The following is a 15,524-nucleotide window of genomic DNA, read 5'->3' on the forward strand; positions in this document are numbered from 1 at the left end:
TGTAAGCCTTCACCTGAAGTACAATAAAATATTAAAAAAAAAAAAAAAGAAGTTCTACAAGGACATAAAACTATCCTGGCAAGGCAATCTGTTGTTGTGTTGTTGTTAGCTGCCATTAAGTTGGACCCCGACTCATAGCAACCCCATTCACAATGGAAGAAACACTGTCCAGTCCTGCGCCATCCCCATGATCGGCCGCAGACTGGGCTGTTGTTATCCATAGGGTTTTCACTGGCTGATTTTCAGAAGCACATCACAGGGCCTTTCTTCCTAGTCTGTCTAAGTTTGCAAACTCTGCTGAAACCTGCTCACCATCCCAGCAACATGCAAGTCTCCAATGACAATATGAGTGGTAGCTGCAAATGAGGTATACTGGCCGGGAATCAAACCAGGATCTCTTGCTTGGAAGGCAAAAATTCTATCAAACCACCAACGCCTTGTATTGTTGTTGCATGCTACTGAGTCGGTTACAACTCACAGTGATCCTATAGGACAGAGTAGAACTGCCCCACAGGGTTTCCTAGGCTGTAATCTTTATGGGAGCACATTGCCAGGTCTTCTGTCCTGCAAAGCCACTGACGAGTTTGAACCATCAAACTTTTGGTTAGCAGCCAAACACTTAACCATTGCACCACCAGGGCTTCTTCCAATGCCTCAGATCCATTCATAAATCTGTTACCAGGTAACAAACTCATGGGCTATCATTTCTTGAGGTTCTACCCCATTCATACACAGAGGGAGCTGGGATGATGTCAGGGAAGAGAGTTGAACCTAGGAATGGTTCCTATTATCCCAGCTATCCAGATTTTAGTTGTAATATGCCATATTACACTAGGATAATTGAGTAGCCACAAGGTTCAGTTTTAAAGAAATAAACAGATTAGAATAGCCAGATCCTTTTTTGGCAATAAAAAAGAAAAGCTTCCAGAAAGGGAGGATGTAGACTTTTTTTTCAGCTGTTTTGAGGGAGGAATATCTCCTGATACTTGGGCAGTAACTATACAAAGAACTAGATAGGCTTGGTCCAGGAGAAACTGCAAGCCTCCAAGGAAGGACACTATTGATACTTAAGCTACAGCTAAGAAAAGCTTAGAAAAAAGGGCCTGACTTTCAGAAACTGTATATCTACTAGAATACAGGGCCAGCAAGTGAAACATCATTACTATCAATGTCTTCCTCTCCTGAAAAGGAAAATTTCTAACACCCTGAAAATTTTCCCTTTGGAATCAGAGATAAAATAATACTGTATACTAAGTTCTTTTTCACCTCAGTAACTTGTGTCTTAGGTAAGAAGAGTCAAGCGAGAGAAGATAAAATGGCTAAAGAGGTAAGAGCCCAAAAATTAGCAATATCATTGGTAGGACTGATAAATAATCCATCACTCACTCACAAGTCCCCTGTTCATTATCAGGTGTAATACTTTGCAGGATAGGCCAACAGAGAAGTAGGGGTATCCCTACTAAGGTATCAAAAATTATAGACTCATGGGGGCCTCAAATAAAGTTTGGGATAATAAAAAAAAAGAGGGCCTTCTAAATGATGTTAGATGTCCATCAGGAGGGTTTAGGTGGCAGCAAAGCAGATCTCAATGTTTCTCAGTGAAAAAACAAATTTTTTTTTGAAGTTTCCTGCCTAAAATGTAGCCTGATATATTACAGATAAGTCTAAAACTTGAGGAAATCTGCTAAGAACTCTAGAAAAAGTTTACTAGTAATAGATCCATAGCTGGCTCAGTAATGAAATTCAGCTTCGAACTACTACAAGAGAGTGAGGAGGCAGAATAAATTCTGGTCATCTTGGAAGAAGAAAGACAAAAAAAGAGACCTGGAAAGAACAACATGCAAACAGAGACACTCAGCCAATACCCTTATTCCCAGTTGTCTAGTTCATCCATATTTGATGTTATACTGGAAGAGACCTGGGTTTGCATAGTAGGCCTAGGTCACCAACATGCCTTGAACACCCCTGCATCCAGTCTAATAGGGCTACTGGCAACAAGGTCTGGAGTAGCACCCTAGAATGAATGATAGATGTGGTAGATTTAGAAAGTATGCCAGAGACACACACACAGACCCCACCTATAACCCATCTTCTCAGTGGAACTGGAAAAGCTTTCAAAGTGGATGAAAACAATAAATCAACTAGTAAAGATTCTTTAAATTGGAACATTAACCTTCAAGTCCACATGGATAGTTTTTTTGTTTGTTTGTTTTGCTTTGGTTTTGTTTTTTAGTATGTAATGTGTAGAAGGGGGCCCTGGTGGCGCAGTGGTTAAGCACTTGGCTGCTAACCAAAAGGTCAGCAGTTTGAACCTGCCAGCTGCTCTGTGGGAGAAAGAAGTGGCAGTCTCCTTTTATAAAGATTACAGCCTTGGAAACCCTATGGGGCAATTCTACTCTGCCATATAGGGTCGCTCTGAGTCTGAGTCAACTTGATGGCAACAGGTTTGGTTTGGTTTTAATGTGTAGAAACACCAGGCTCTAGAATAGAACCTAAAGAAATGTAATAATCAAATTAACCAGAAAGATGATGAAATTAAATCTAGAAAGAATATGAACTAATTCCAAGTTTTAGGTGGAAACTAAGACTTGGAAAGCTGTTTCTTCCTGAAGACAAGGAATAATCTTCCTAAAATAAATTTTGTTCAAATTTCACATATACTAGTTCCAGAATATTCTAAGGCATTAAGTTTATTTGAATATGTGCCTGCTTATGTATCAGGAATTAATTTTGGAAAATTAGATGTGTTTTTCCATCTAAGAAATTGGGAGTCAAATCAGATATAGGATTCATTTTAAGCTTCCTACCATTTGACAAGTAGTCTTCTAACCTGAATGATAGAAGAAAAGTCAGAAGGGACAAGGCAGGTAAGAGTTAATTATACTACAGATACAATTACTTTTAAAAAGGAGAGGCTTAAAGTTTTAGAAAGCAAGGTTCAAACAGGCCGTATGTTTCTAACTGGAAGTAGATATTTTTAAATTAAATAACTATATATATTTGATTTCTATTATGGGCTATCATGCATACTTATAAATAGACTCTCCAATTACCAGAGTTCAATAGGTGCCTTGAAATGTAAGATAGAGTTGGTCCTTTCTTATCCCCTTTAAATTTTCCACTTAGCTTTTGGCCCTTTTGAATTCCTTACTTTCTTGCCAGTTCAGCAATACCATGATAAATACTTTAAATATAGTTTATCTGATTACTTAACTTGTTAATCGGTAGGTTATTCAAGGTATTTAGACCACCATAGTGCCAAAAAGGAAGTTCTCACTTTCTTCCACAATTCTGTGTTCAGTAGACGGCTCTTTTAGGTTTTAACCAAATGGAAACTTATTTCCCAAAATACTTCCCCAAATCTAACTTCTGTTGATGACTTGGACATCCCATAATCTTGTTCTCAGTTCCTACTTAGTTGTGAAAAGACTCATTAAGTTTAAACGGATATTAAGGCAGCTTGCCTCAGAGGTTTTTTTTTTTTTTTTTTAATGATTCCATGAACTATTCTTTGTCAATTTTCTCAAAATTACTGGCTCTTTGAAATTCCCTACACATCAAATATTCTCATATGCACCCCTGAGAAATTTAAGGAAGCTTCCAATTAGTGTTTTTATTTCCAGAAATTACTTCTCTGATGTTCCTAAACAACAGTCTCATCAGAGTGACCCATTACATCTGTTATCAGTGTTTATTTCCTTATTGAGTCCACAAGTATAATTCGGTATTATTTTGTGCTTGTAATATTATATATCCTCCTACAGAAATTTAGAATTAGGTCAAAATTTTTCCTATACCTATATTGCTTTCCATTTCCTGGGTCACATGATCCTATCAAGTGAATGAAATAAGCCCTTCACTGATCCATGAAAAGATAGGTAAACACTGTTCTCCTAACTCACTTTGAATCCCAGAATTAACACTTTTTAAGAGTCATCTCAAAAATGATGACTGAACCAAACACCTTGTGGGACTGAGTTACTGGGCTTGAAGACAAGGGACTACAGTCTCGGGGGACATGCAGGTCAAGTGGCATAACACAGTTCTACAACCTACTTAAGTGAGTAGCCACTGGGGTCTTAAAAGCTTGCGAGCGGCCATCTGAGATACAACTATTGGTCTCTTTCCGTCGGAGCAAAGGAGAGTGAAAAAACCAAAGACTCAAGGAAGCAGTTAGTCCAAAGGACTAGTGGCCCACAGGAAACACAGAAGAACTAGATGGTGCCCGGCTACCACTACCAACCACTCTGACCAGGATCACAATAGAAAGTCCCAGTCAGAGTGGGAAAAGATGTAGAACAAAATTCAAATTTATAAAAAAGACAAGACTTACTGGTCTGAAAGAGACTGGAGGAATCCCTGACACTACCACCCTTAGACACCCTTTTAACTTGGAACTGAAGCCACCCCCCACCCCGAGATTACCTTTCAGCCAAATAGTAGACAGGCCTATAAAATAAAAGGAAACCCTGGTGGCACAGTGGTTAAGAGCTACAGCTGCTAACCAAAAGGTCAGCAGTTTGAATCCACCAGGCACTCCTTGGAAACTCTATGGGGTAGTTCTACTCTGTCCTATAAGGTCACTATGAGTTGGAATTGACTGGATGGCAGTGGATTGGTCAGGTTATAAAATAAACAATAACATCCATGAGGAAAGTGCTCCTTAGAAAAATCATCTATATAAGACCAAAAGGGCAACATCATCCCAAAATCGAAGATGAGAAGGCAGGAACGGGCAAGAAAACTGAAGGAAGGAACTCAGGGTGGTAATGGGGAGAGTGCTGACACATTGCGGGTACTACAACCAATGTCATGGAAAAATTTGTGTATAAATTATTGAATGGGAAAATAATTCGCTCTGTAAACCTTAACCTAAAGCACAATTTAAAAAAAGAATAGAAAGGAAAGAAGGCACAAAACCTCTGAAACAGTTTGACCCCCCCTACCCCAGGCAATTTTTCACCCCAGGATCTCTCACTGATTTCTACTTCTCAGTTCCCCTTGCCACCACATGGTCTGGGCCTTGGTACTTACAGCTCCACTGATAGTTTCAGTGGTCTCTCAGCTTTGTTCTTTCTACTCACCTCCATCAGAACATGAATATTTGTGAAGCAGCTACACTCTGACAGACCCCTGGTATGACCTGAATGGGGTATGCGCTAGATGAAACCATCTGTAAGTGTTGCTTTGAAATCATCATTTCTCTGCTCACTTCCCATTGCCTTTGGATTAGAGCTCAAATTCCATAACTGGTCACCGGAGTGGTTGGTTCGCTTCTTCTCAAGTACACCCCTTGTACTTTCCAGCCCTGGGACTTTAACTCATACTATGTCTCTTACCTGGATTGGTTCTGCCTTTCCAAACTCTCTCTGTCCTTTAAGGCACAGCTCAGAGTCAACTTCTCCATAAACCCTTCCTGATTCCAGAAGTAGGAAGTGATCTTATCATCTGCTGAACTCCTAGAGCTCTTGGTTTCAACTACTCACAACACTTTCCACAACTGACTGGCATGGTGGTTATCTGTGAATGCATCAGGAGTACAGCTTCATCTTCATCTATTTATGAGTGACAAGAAGTCTATTCACACAGGGAGTGAGGAGTCTTCTGGGAAATAATTAATTCCAAGAAGAAACAGGCTTGACTTAATAATAAGGCCTTGGCGGTAAGGGGTGGAGGGTGCCTGTAACTCATGAATCTCCTTTTCTAGATCTTGAGCCCTTGAGGGCAGAGAGATGAATGACTGACCAAGTGAAGTCTGCGGTCTCCAGTATAGTGTTTGCCAGGAGTGGATATTCAGTAAGTTTTCATAAGATAAAAGAATATTTACTGTCCTCTCCTTGTAGCCAATTTCACTGTATTTCAGACTTTACTGCTGAAAAATTAAGTTATAACTAAAAGATTTTCTTTTCATATGTGTGGACCTCTAGTGTGGAGTTATTGTAAGGGCTCTACAAATTCTTATTAGGTCAGGATTTTCTGTAGACTGAATAAATAAAATGCTTTGTACATATATATAATAGTACTTTAAAACTATATTAATATACTGTTGTGGTTAATAAAAAAATAAACCTATCTAAAAAAAATGATGACTGAAACACCTTCTCTCTCAGAGTTGTAAAACATAAAATGTTAAATATATGAAAAAAATAACTGAATACAAAATTACTAAAAATAATATATGGACATGTTTTTCAGTTAGTAATAAGAGTGATTTTATTTTATAATACAAAAAAAGGCAATTAAAAACTATGTATCTTTAAAATTGGCAGAAATACAGTAATTACTTGTGAAAACATCCTCATTTATCCTTTTACAACAGAGTCCCTAGGGATTGAAAAAAAACTAAACTCAATGACCATGCTTTACAAATAACAGCAAAACTGAGATTACAAGCAACCAGTATTTTCAATTATTTTTCTTTAAATTCACTTTAAATATATACATGTTCATACATATAACATGAATTTTTTTTGCTTCTTTTTTCTTTTAAGAAAAATACCTAGTATGTGTTGAGACTAGTATTCATTCAGCCAAATCCTTTATATATTCTATATCTATATTAGAATAAAAATTAATGATTGAAGACCTTGATCAGGTCCCTTTTCCCTAAAGGCATCTTCCCTGGTCATTCTAGTGCCCCTTCTCCTGATGTCAACTTATAGTACTTTACTTGTTTACATTACTCATTTAGCAATTAATCTTACATTTCTTTCAACGTGTCTAGTGTTTCTAAATTACTGTTACACGTTTAATATTTCATTATGCTTTGTTTACTAAACTAGATTAGTAGTAGTAGCTAAAATGTCAAATCAGGACTCAGTAGCCCTCTACTATCCTCAAATCATCAAAAAATAATTCAATTTTATACTAATACAAACACATTACATAAAAATTTCAACAACAAAGGTTAAGAGAAAGCATTCTGGAAAAAATTAATAAGAATGCTCACTTCCTGGGCACTCCAATTAATCAAAAATATAACAGATCTAATTCAGAATAATTATTAAAAATAGGCAATAATAAGATACTTTTAACAAAAAATGTTCTGACTGACTAGACATTTTTCTTTTTCCCAACTGAATCAAAAACAAGACATTGTCCTAATTAAAACAAAAAAGACAGAATAGGCAAGGAATACACATTTAACATACATACTAATTTTTTTTTATATTTAAGTAGAAATGTTTTGGATATAATTCTAATTTTAAGCAGATTTATTACAATATAAAATCACAAAGCAATGTAGTTTACAATAAAAAGGGTGTTTTGGAGGCCAACCAAATTTATGTTTATTTAAAAAGCTCATGTAATGATTCTAAACCAAACCAAACCAAACCCACTACTCTCGAGTCAATTCCAACTCATAGCGACCCTACAGGAGAGTAGAACTGCCCCATAGGGTTTCCAAGGCTGTAAATCTTTGCAGAAGCAGACTGCCACATCTTTCTCCTGTGGAGCTGCTGGTGGGTTCGAACTGCAGACCTTTCAGTTAGCAGGTTAACCACTACGCCACCAGAGCTCCTTACGATTTTAGGGGCATTCAAGTAAGTTATACTTGAGGAAAGTCTTTAGGGCATGAGAAAGGAATAAGTAGAATGAATAAATAATTTTTTCTTCCTTTGAAAAACAGCATAAGAATTTTAGAAATGTATCTAAACAGCAGACTTGGAATAAAGTTGTACATTAATAGAACAGAAACATAAAGACTAGGTAAACCTCCTTAGAAAACAGCCAAAGAAGGGAAGGAAAGAGAAAAAGGTCTCTAAAGAGACAAAACAGATGAGTTAAAGCTCATATTTTTCAGTAACCAGAAAGCCCTTAATCTCTGAGTTTTTGTAATTTACACATTTCAAACAAGCTTGGTTTTGTGATTCCCAAGGTCCCAGCATATTAGAAAGAAGGATGAAGATGATGATGACAGCAGCTGTAATTTTCTGAGCACTTATTAAGCACTATACATGAGGATGGGAGCCAGGAGTGGAGGGAGTGTTTGTAATACGTACTGAAAACTGTGTCAAAATTCAAAAAAGACCAACAAATGACTTGCCTCTATGATCAAGAATCTACAAACCTCATGTCCCAAGCATATCACTATGTTACAACACAGAATGATAGCTCATGTTAAAAAAGATAACTCTTCGATACCTCAAACAAAACTTCCAGAGTTTACAAAGTGAAACAGTTCATAAACTTATATAAAATTTTCAAAGTTTTGTTGCTAAAAGGCAACAAATGAAAGGAGAATGGGCATTGGAATCTAAATACCCGGATTTTAATACAGACCTGTCACCTAATATATCAATGATCTTAGGCAATTTCAATCTCCCTGAGACTTAGTTTCTTCAAATGTAAAACAGAGTGCTAGTTACCTTACAGCACGACGAGGGATCAAATAACATACATAAAGCATCCAGCACAACTCATGAATATAGTACCACTAAAATATTCTGAAACTTGACTACCCAGAATAATTTGTTCTTTCAGATAAATGATTTTATTACTTTTTAAATGTTATTAACAACAGTTTAAATGTTACTCTGTAGTAAGTAAACATGTAAGGTAGATAACGCTGAGATTTATTTAAGGAGATAGTGAATGCTCTCCAATATCAACAATCTCTTTACCTGAATAAATCCAATGCACTCTTCAATCTCAATTTAGCTGTTACCTCCTCTGGAAAGCCTTCCATAATCATCCACAAACTGTTTTCTCTTATTCCACTTCCCCGCCTGCTACTGCCCCATTTCTTTGCTCCTCTTTGCAGCAAACCTTCTCTGAAAGGATTAACTCTAATAGTTGTCTCCAATTCCACTTCTCCCAGTTTTGCTTAAATCTACTGCAATCGCACTTTCATTGTCTCCACTTCATCCCAACTGATCTTGCCATGGTCTTCAGTGTTAAATCCAATGGTGAATTCTTGGCCCTTCTCTCACTCCATCTATTAGTTGTTTCAAAATGGTCGATTAATCTCTCCTCCTTAAAACACCTTCTTGACTTGGCTGCCAAGACATTATAGGCACTTGGATTTTATTCAACACAACAGTCATTCTTTCTCAGTGTTTTTTGTTCATTCCTCTTCTTAATGTTAAGGTCTCAGCCCTTGGTCTTCTTCCTTATTTTTCTGTTCTCCTGGTGTTCCCATCTAGTCTCATGGAATCAGCATTCTATCTCTAAGTCCGTAATCTCCCAAATCTGTATTGACAATTCAGACCTTTCTCTCAAACTTTGGGTTATATATCCACGTTTCCACTTGCATATCTATTAGACACTTCAAACCTAACATGTCTAAAAGCAAATCCTGACTCCCTATCCCCTTCCAAACCTGCTCCATCTGAAAATCTTTCCCATCGCACAGCTGATAGCAACACCATACTTCCAGCTGCTAAGCCAAAAGCCTTGGAATCATCCTTTCTCTTCTTTTTCTCATTATCTCACATCCGGTCCATCAAGAAATCTTTTTGGTTGTACCTTAAAAACATCTAGAATTTGACTGCTACAAACCTTACCCAGGCCACTATCTTCTCTCACCTAAATTACTGTAAGAGCTTCCTAACTGGTGTTCATAGCAACTGGAATGATTCTTTAAAAAATACAAGCCAATATGATGAATGTAATCAATGTCACTGAAAAAAATACACATGTAAACAACTGTTGAAATGGCAAATGTTTTGTTTTATATCTACAGATATATATATATACAGGTACACATCTAGCTGTATCTATCTGCCTATCTACTTAACAAAAAACAAATAGGCAATCAAAAAAAAAAAAAAACCATGCAAGCCAGATCTATATAAAGTCCTTCAATGGCTCATCAAAGTCCCTACAGTGGTCTACAAGATCCTATATGATATGACCTTCTCCCTCATTACCTCTGACAATACCTACTCCACTCTCACTCCTTCACTGTGCTCTAATCACACTGGCCTCCGTTCATTTCTCTGAACACAACAGGCATGCATGCTCCTGCCTCACATACACCCTCTGCCTTAAAGATTTGTCTCAAAGATATCCACATAGCTAACTTCCTCAGTCTGCTCAAACACCACCTTCTCTGTGATCACCACCACCATCATATTCTTCTTATCCTGCTCTACTTTTTTTTTCCTCTGTAACACCTTCTAACATGCTGTATACTTACTATTCTTATTATTTATCTACACCCCAATATAAGTTCCTTAGGGGCATGGATCTTTGAAAGTGTTATCCCACCTAGAACAGCACACAAAAAAATGCAAAATAAATATGTAAATAAAGGAATATATTAGGTACCTCTCCTTTGTGCTGCCTTCAGCATCCTGTTTTTACCTCTGTTTTATCAGTTATCATATTGTACTATTTTTGTTGTTATTAGCTGCCGTTGAGTCAAGCCCGACTCACAGCGATCCCATGTTTTACAGAATAGAACTGCTCCATAGGGTCTTTTTGGCTGTAATCTTTATGGAAGCAGTTCATCAGGCCTTTCTTCACAGACCCACTGGGTGAGTTTGAACTGTCAGCCTTTAGGTTAGCAGCCACTTGCCAACCACTCGCACCACCCAGGCTCCTATACCAAATCCAAACCAAACCAGTTGCCGTCGAGTCGATTCCAACTCATAGTAACCCTATAGGACAGGGCAGAACTGCCCCGCAAGGTTTCCAAGGAGCACCAATCCTATAGGACAGGGTAGAACTGCCCTGCAAGGTTTCCAAGGAGCACCTAGTGGATTCGAAGTACCGACCTTTTGGTTAGCAGCCGAACTCTTAACCACTAAGCCACCAGGGTTCCCAGACTCCTATAGCAGCCTGTTAATTATCTGCCTCTGAGACGAGGGATATTGTTTTGCTTTCCATTATTACCCCCAGTACTCCCTTACAGTGTCTGACACTTAGAAGGCACTCTGTAATGTTTGATGAATCGATGAAAGACAGGACCATCTAAATCAAAGATATAAGCACTTGTTATTATCTCCAAAATACAAACACAATGGTTACAGCCATGACACTGGCAACTGAGTTCTTGATTCTGGATTCTGTTAGAGTTTTTAGTTCTGGTTCTGGTACTTGTTGGTTAAAGGCAGGGCTTTGAACCTGTTCTTTCTGGTTCAAATTCCGGTTGAGAATTTGCATTTCCACCCCAGATATACTGAATCAGAACCTACAGTTTAACAAGATCCCCAGGTGATTCTTGCATATAATAACTTTTGAGAACCACTGCTCTACTAGTAGTTCTCAGAATTGGCCCCTAACCAGTAGGATTAGCACTGTCTGGGAACTTGTTAGAAATGCAAATTCTCAGCAGGGGTTCCAACAAGAAGGACCTGTTTGAAGCCCTGGTTAAAGGACTTTGATCAAGTTAGTTATTTAAGTTCTCTAGAACTATTTTCTTATCAGTAAAAATAAGGATAATAATAGTACCTGCACCTCATGGATTATCATGAATATTAAATGATATGATACAAATAAAGCAATTAACTCAGTGGTTTGAACATACTAAGCATTCAATAAATGACGTCTATTATTTGTTATCATAAATTAAGAGTCAGTATTATAAGTTTTACTTTGACAACTGACTAAGCTAGAATACTCAAAAACATAATTTTCAGAATCTTCTTAGAATACATCAATAATTTATATTAAAAATTACTGTGAGTTACCTAAAATAACCTTGAGAAGCATTTTGCAAAAGAAGGTACCTTAATTTCACTCAACAGAAGTGGGATGCTATTTATATTACCCCATAATATTTTTAAATATTTCTGATGTTAGATTCAATAACCTTCTTAGTAACTGCTTTCAAGATTTAATAATTTCATGTTTCTTTTATATAACCAAAATATCTAGTGCTAGAATTTAAAAACTAAACATCTTACTGTTTAGATCACCAATATTTGTTAGCTCTACAATATATACACACATTCTTCCCTCTACTAGGAATAATTTCATGTTAAGAAATGACTTTTGAGAAAAAGTTAAACAATTTAAGTATATTTGTGATTCTTTACTGAACCACCTCAAATCTTCCCACTTCTCATTTTAGTCACGTATCCTACAATATGTATAGTCCTTTAGTAATGTTATATTAAGGATTGAGCAAAACTAAGAGTTTTGTTCAAATTAAAAGGCCAATGTAATGCTGTTTATTTCAAAGCTGTAAGAGTTTTCTATTATTTCCGTCTATCATGACTCCTAAATATTTTCTTATTTTTTCTGCTGTCAGTTCTCCATTTTATAAAATACTTGTTAAATTAATTTTCTTTATACTTTGTACCACCGTAAAGAAATAAACATACATACACCTTTTACTTAACACTCATATGGATAGTAGACAAGAAAACTGAGGTAAGCAGTTTAAATGATCGTCCCACAATCACAGATAGACTGCCAGCTTCAGGATTAAAACTAAGAAGCTCACTTACTCACTTCTTATTTTCTGAATCCTTAACAGTGCTTTTACATCACAAGGATCTCTTCACTAATCTAAGAGTAATAATTTAATTTAATAATTAAAACAATTATCAACATATTATGACAATATATGTAAACAGAATTATAAAATTCATTAATGCCTCAAAATAAGTGTTTATCTAAATAGTCCCTGAAAAAATTAATCTGATTTACTACATAGGTTATTTTTTAAATTTTGCATAAAGTGGCAAGATAGTGGCAGCTTTATATAATTTATCATTTCAATGTCTTTTAAAAATAGTTAATTTCATTAATCAAAATCTAAATGAGTATGTGAGATGGCTGGATTTAAGATACCAAACAAAAATACTTTTTCATTTGGAAAAAAAAAAATCCAAACTTAAAACAGTTGTTTCTGCTCTAATTGTAAACTTCAGCTTCAGGATATATTTATAATAGATATGTACATATGAAAAGACAATGATAAAAAAGTAAAGAAAACACCAAATACTCTTGCATTTACAGGAGAAAAAGACATACAGTAAAACATTAATAGCTTACTGTGGAGAGTGGGTTTAATCAGGAAGTAGCCATTATCCTTTCGATTCAGAGCAGTGACAGCACTCCAAAACAACAAGCCGTGATATTTTTCAGTTAAAAGGAATGAAAGAATACCTACTATTGTGTCCTAGCTTTGCTGACCCCAAAGGTCACCATATGTCTTTTATCTAAAGCTACCATGACAACATAATCAAAGTAAGCATTTACAATGCTCTATTTGTTGAAACACCTAAAATCTACCTAACACAACCTCTCTCTCTGTTACTCACAAAACATGGCTGTCTTATTCAGAGATTAGCAATTATTGTAATGAGATACTGTCGGAGAGGGTCAAATAGTACTTCCTGCAGTTTACACATCTTGATTTCCTGGTAAACAAACTGAAAGGCAGGTGGAGCACTTAGATCACCAGTGAACGTGAATGCTCACGTGATAGAACTAAGCCAGGTAAGGTTTGTATCTCAAGTAATCGTTAACATCAAAACAATAAGAGAATAGTTCTCTTTCTTCCCTTCTTTTTCTGAGGAGGAGTTATTCCTGACGTGCATAAACTCATAGTTTATAATAAGGAATGCTTGAAAACTGACACTGTTTAAGCAGGTGTTAGGAATCACTTCTGGCAAATAATTTGCAAAAGTCAGGCAAAGCTAACAAGGTTAAAAAAAAAAACTGTTCAAAAACCTGCTAAACATAAGGAAAAGTTTTTTAATAAAAAGTTTGTAAATTTCAACTGTTTTAAGAGAGTAGATAAAAGAAGTTTCTGAGTTATAGTAATAAGACCATAATTAAAATTTTTAGTTAAAGCATGAGGCTATTTTCATTAGGACAAGCTCCTGCAAAACTTGAAGCTATTTCCTACATCATTTTAAACTCATATTTCAAAAACAAAACAAAACTTAAAATATTCACCCGTGGGCATTTAAAAAAAAATATGACAATGTTAGCTTGAAAACTAAATTTCTTTGTCCTTAGTGCCCCCCCCCCCACTGCGGTTTTTTTCAGTCTTTGAAGTTTCTAATATAGTTACATGAGATGAATTGATTTAAATTGCCTGTGAGTACAAAATGAGAACAAAAGCCACTCTGCCAAAATGATAAACTAATTCACACTTTTAAAATATTTTGTGATTTAAAAAATCTGCAAATCTTACATTTATCTTAAAAATCCTATATAAGGTCATGCATCTAAGTCCTAGCCATATAAAAATGGCATGCTTTAATTCTGTTGCAAAGACCTCTTAAGGACCCTTTTACAACAAAATAATCAAGTCAAGGCATTGAAATTATATTACTTAAACTAGGTTTATATTTACTCTGCAAAATATAGTGGAATCTGGAAACCCCGGTGGCACAGTGCTTAAGAGCTATAGCTGCTAACCAAAAGGTCGGCAGTTCAAATCCACCAGGTGCTCCTTGTAAACCCTATGGAGCAGTTCTACTCTGTCCTATAGGGTTGCTATGAGTCGGAATCGACTCCACGGCAACGAGTTTGGTTTTTTTTGGTTTTCCTTACATCTGTATCTAAATTTATATCTAAACTTAGATATAATTCCTATTAAATTCACATCTCAAAAACAAAACAAAATTCAAATTAGAAGACTATTATTTCTAAGTATCCATGACTATCTTTGTTTCCTATAATGGATCAAATTAAAAGGATGATGAAATAACAACAAGTAATATAGAAAATAAATTTAATATTTTGTTTCATTTAAGGTAGCTTTTATCAACAGTAAGCAAATTCTGGTTATTAAGAGTATAATTCCGTCAAAAGGGCAAGACAAAAACCAGGGTAATATATATGGTGTTCTGTGAGTTAGAAAAAGACTTCCTCCTGAGCTGACAAGTGAGAAAAAGATACTTTTCCCTCCTCTGGGGTATACTTCAGCCCTACCTGTCTTCTCAGTCAGGCACACTCTGTACAACTAACTGTACTTGGTGGCTTCAGAAAGGATTCCCCTGTCCCCTGGGAAGTTCAAGTAACCATAGAAGAGATTAATCCACCATGACTTAACAAACATGTGCACAATGAAGTGGGGAGCCAGGGGAGGGGACGAAAGGAGAAAGAAAAGCTCCTACTACTTTTATTTGCTTGCCTTCTTTGAGCAATGAGTACACTTTACGTAATTATTTATACCCCATCTTATTCAAAAATACTTTAAGGTGGCTTACAGAAATACAAGTAGCTGAACAGAGTGCTCTCAAAACAGAAATTATAATGAATAAAGGGAAAATAAGAGGAAGCGAGACAGATGAAGCACAAGGTAAAGCTGAAAGAGAAATGCCTATCATTAGTTGTTGCACAGTTCTAAGATGTGGGTGGCTCAGCTCTGAGCTTCCTATCAAAGTAAAGTGGGAAATAAGTTCAACTTATAAAATTCTCATTCTCCATAAGTTGTATTTTAAAAATAAGCACCAAAGTTTTTCCTAGTAATTATAATTGAGAGAAATTTCTCTTACCTTTTTCAATAATGCACCACTGGATAATACAATACTTTTCTCAGCAACATCTTTTTACAGAAATTAAAATAACAAATTTAACATTAAAAAAAAAAATTTTAACATTTTCCTCAGGGC

At 36.1% G+C, this 15,524-nt stretch overlaps 1 protein-coding gene across 18 annotated transcripts in view; it reads right to left on the minus strand.

The window, feature by feature from the left end:
• BAZ2B (bromodomain adjacent to zinc finger domain 2B) overlaps positions 1 to 15,524 on the minus strand; it is a 463,486-nt gene that overhangs the window by 224,786 nt on the left and 223,176 nt on the right. Inside the window, exon 1 of one of the 18 annotated variants that reach the window (XM_023730422.1) lies at positions 12,949 to 13,874. The exons of the other annotated variants lie outside the window; for them this stretch is intronic. The gene's annotated coding sequence lies outside the window, so the exon portion shown is untranslated. Of the gene's footprint in view, positions 1 to 12,948; positions 13,875 to 15,524 lie in introns of those variants that run through there. 18 annotated transcript variants of the gene reach the window in all.

The sequence above is a fragment of the Trichechus manatus genome, unplaced genomic scaffold, assembly GCF_000243295.1.
Source record: "Trichechus manatus latirostris isolate Lorelei unplaced genomic scaffold, TriManLat1.0 scaffold00036, whole genome shotgun sequence".
Taxonomy (NCBI): Eukaryota; Metazoa; Chordata; class Mammalia; order Sirenia; family Trichechidae; genus Trichechus; species Trichechus manatus.